Source organism: Lagopus leucura, unplaced genomic scaffold, assembly GCF_019238085.1.
Source record: "Lagopus leucura isolate 7727_CA_CO unplaced genomic scaffold, USGS_WTPT01 60364-1_obj-0_obj, whole genome shotgun sequence".
NCBI lineage: Eukaryota > Metazoa > Chordata > Aves > Galliformes > Phasianidae > Lagopus > Lagopus leucura.
In genome coordinates this window covers 3,147-7,210 of record NW_024967747.1, presented here as the reverse complement: position 1 = coordinate 7,210, position 4,064 = coordinate 3,147, and positions in this window count along the sequence as shown.

Below are 4,064 nucleotides of genomic sequence, written 5' to 3'. Positions count from 1 at the left end.
GAGCTTCAGAGAAACAATTAAGGTAGGCTCCCAGCAGCCAAGGCTAATTGCAGCCAAACAGAAGAAAAACACGAGGGAGAATGCGGCTGAGCAAAGAACATCACCGCAGGGCACGGCCAGGAAGCCAGGGGCTGCGGGCGCAGTGTGGGCACCCATCTGCTGGGGACTCCCAAGGGACACAAGCTGGGCATCTGTCAGCAATGATGAGATGTGGCAGAGGCTGGTGTGGTGGATGGGAACCTGTGGTGGGCTCAGAAGGATCACGAATCTCAACCCCCTGCCGCATGCAGGGCCACCAACCTCCCCATTTCACAGCAGCCCAGGCTGCCCAGGGCCCCATCCAGCCTCCAACACCTCCAGGGATGGACGGGGCATCGCAGCCTCTCTGGGCAGCTGTTCAGCCCCTCACCGCTCTCACAGCACACAACTTCCCTGACATCCAACCTCCATCTGCCCTCCTTCAGCTTCATTTCCCCTCGTCCTGCTGCCATCTCCCCTTGCACAGAGCTGCCTCCCCTCCTGGCTGCAGGCTTCCTTTAGGCACTGCAGGCTGCACTCAGCTCACCCCCAGCTTCTCTTCTCCAGGCTGAACGAGCCCAGCTCCCTCTGTCTGTCTTCACAGGGGAGCTGCTCCAGTCCCCTGCTCATCTCCAGCTCCTCTGGACCCTCTCCAACAGCTCCCTGCCTTTCCTGTCCTGGGGGCTCCAGCCCTGGACGCAGTGCTGTAGATGGGGCCTTACAAGAGCAGAGCAGAGGGGGACGATCGCCTCCCTGTCCCTGCTGCCACCCCTGTGCTGATGGAGCCCAGGAAATAAAACCAAAGAAAACAAATCCAAAACAATATCCAACCGAAGAGATCCTCTGGTAACGCATCCTGTACAACACTGTGCACCACCAGCACTGCCCCACGTGTGCTGGGTGGCCATGTGGCCATGCCCTGCTGTCCCCAGCGCTATGCACACCCCAAAGGGCTCCTGCAGCTCTCAGCCACCACCCTGCGCTGTGCTGATGGAGCTCAGTGAGCCCTGCTGGGCACGGGGCACCGCTCTCCTCCCTGCTGCCAGCCCAGCACCCAAACTTCCCCCTTTCAGAAGAGGGGAAGGAAACCTATTGCCTGCCCTACAGCACGCACCGACCTTCCTACAGCCCTGCTCCCACAGCTGAGATCCCAGGGGCTCTGAATAAAGACACTGATGAGAAGTCACAGCCTTGCAGCCGGGTCCCATTATTCCTGCCTGCTCCTGCGCTGCTCCTCTACACGCTGCTGTGCCACACGGACTGCAGCTCATCCAGGCTCACCACAGCCCCACTGAATTGCTGAAGAAGGGCATCAGAAGCACAGCAAGCTGTGTGCCCCAACTGCAGGCTCTACAGGAAGTTCGTTTTCACCCAGCAGCTCCAGAAATCACACCGAGGGGAAAAGAAAAAGAAAAGAAAATATCAGAGCACCAAACGCACAAATGCTGGAAAACCAGGAACCTCGAGAGAGCAGAGATACGAGCAGAGTAAGAATTAGTACAAATTAATGCCAGTAACACCCCTCAGCGTGGGGGAAAGTTACGTTGGAGCGAAACTCGAAATGCAATTGGAAGCTTTCGACTCATTTCAAAGCTTTTGTAATGCTTTCCCTTCTTCATAACCTGGGAGGCAGCGCAGAGCCTCAGCGCTGCAGGGAACCACGTCCAGCTCAGAGCCACCAGAGGGATTCTGGCAAACTGGAAGGCATTCAGGAAAACGGAGTTAAGCAGCTGGAGGGATTGATTTACAGGGGAAGATTAAAATAACTGGGCGTGGAGCTGGGCTGAGCGCTGAGGAAGGTGGACAGAATCATTTTTAGCTGGTTGACAGGCAAGTGCCAAAAGGCAGAGGAAGTGTTTAGCATTCTGCAATTAGGTACAAGCAAAGGATTGGCACACAATTAAGGAGATGTAAAAGTTCTCACTGCAGTGAGCTCCGCTGGGTGCTGCGCATTGTCCCACTTCAGGGCTTCCAGGCTGGGAGAGGGGCAGAATAGAAGGTGCTGCTCAGAAGCAGAGCTCCAGGAGGGGGAAATCTGACTGAGATGTGGGAATTCTTGGCAATGCTGCCCAGAAGTGTGGGTGCCCCATCCCTGGAGGTTCACAGGGCCACGGAAGGGAACCTGGGCGGCTGATGGGGGTGGGAGCAGCCCAGGGCAAAGGGTGGGACTGAGGGGGGGCTTAAGGCCCTTCCAACCCAACCATCCTGGGGTTCTGTGGTCTTTCAGAACCCTTCCAACCCAACCGTCCCACAGTTCTCTGATTTCCATTGCTGATGTGCTCCCCATCAGCCGACCCCGCAGCTTTTGGGGTTGCTTGTTCTAACACCAAAGGCAAGCAAGCACTCCAGCACTCTCCAGCCTGCAAAGAGATGAAGCTTGGTTGACACCAATCCCTGCACTCGCGTCACAGAAGGCAAATGCAATCTCTCACTTCACAGAACAAGGAGCGAGGACGTTAACCTACTCATTTTCAGAAATCTGGCTGTCGAATCCACCTCCCGCAGACTTCTCCTCCGCTTTTAAACAGTGAAGTTATTCTTAGCCCCCACCGAGAAAATCCCAATCCAAGAAAACCATCCAACAAAGCCCGTGGTTCAGAACTGCAGCCGAATTCCCCTCCAGAAACGACTGCATTTCAGTGACAACTATTTTTAAAGCAGTTTGCAAAGAACCAGACAATCCCTTCAGACTTGAGCGCCGCTGGCCAAAAAAAAAGAAAAAAAAGGCCCTACTCAGAGAGCGAGGCAAAGCAAATCGGGCAGCCTGCTGAAGTGAGAGCAACGCCTTCGTGTTGGACTCCTCCATGTTACGCTGGAACGTCGTCGTTGGAAGGGGCCTGAGCAGGGAGAGAAGGGATAACTTCACAAAGATAACGGTGGGACGCAGCGAGGAGAGGGCAGCGCAGAGCGCTGGAGCTGTGCAGGATGAGGAGCTTATTGGCACAACACACACCTCAACCAGGCGACGACAGAACTGTAAGGGTTGGAGATACTGATCAGCACTGAGCAGATCCCCTCTCACCTTCTCTCCCTGAGGTGCTCAGCCCCCGGGGCTCTCAGTCTGTCCCCACAGCTCTGCACGCTCCGTGGGGCTCTCCCAGCACTTCCCAGTCTGAACTGGGGCTCTGAACTGGGGGCCCAGTGCTCCACATGGTGCCTCCCCAGCACAGAACAGAGTGGGGAGCACCTCCCTGCCCTGCTGGCCGTGCTCTGTGCAGTGACCCCAAGCAACCATTGGCCTTTTTGGCCACCAGACCACACTGCTGGTTCGTGGTCATCCTGCCGGCCACCAGGATCCCCACGTCCCTCTCTGCAGAGCTCCTTTCCAGCAGTTCAGCCCCTGACATCAGCCTTCTTTCCCCCAGGCTGAACAGCCCCAGAGCAATCAGTCTTTCCCCATCAGAGAGACGCTCCAGGCCCCCCACCATCTTTTCAGCTCTCCATTACAGCTGCACGATCCCACGCTGACAATTCTACAAAGCAACTCTGAAGCCGTGCTCACCAACTGGAGCTGCCCAGAGGCACCGCAATGCTTCAGTGCTCCCAGAGCCCCCCAGCGAGAATAAGCCACTAGGGTCAGCGCTGGGGAAGCAAACACCAAATTCCCCACATTCTGCTGCTTGCAGATCTCCCTCTGTGCTATGGGGATCGCTCTGGAGGTGGGTGGGGTGGGGGTTGGCACAGAGCCCCCCATCTCCCACCCCAACCTGGGGCACTCACAGCTGCATTGTGGCCTCTGGACGCTGCCTGGGAGCTGCGAGTCCTGCAGCACTTCGGGGAGGGCTCACAGGTCACCCCCCCACCCCACAACACCCCCCCGTCCCCTCGGGGTTCCCCAGCTCTGTCTATCAGAGCCTCTCCCAAACCTCAGAACTCCCTCAAATCCCCTCTCCTGCCCCCCACGGGACCCTTCCACCTCCCTAAGGATCCCCCCCACCTCACTGTCCCACCATATCCCCATATAGAGACCTCCACCCCCCTTTTACAGCTCCTCCACACCCCCCTCCACTCCTAGATCCCCCCACGGCCTTCACCCCCCCCAAGAG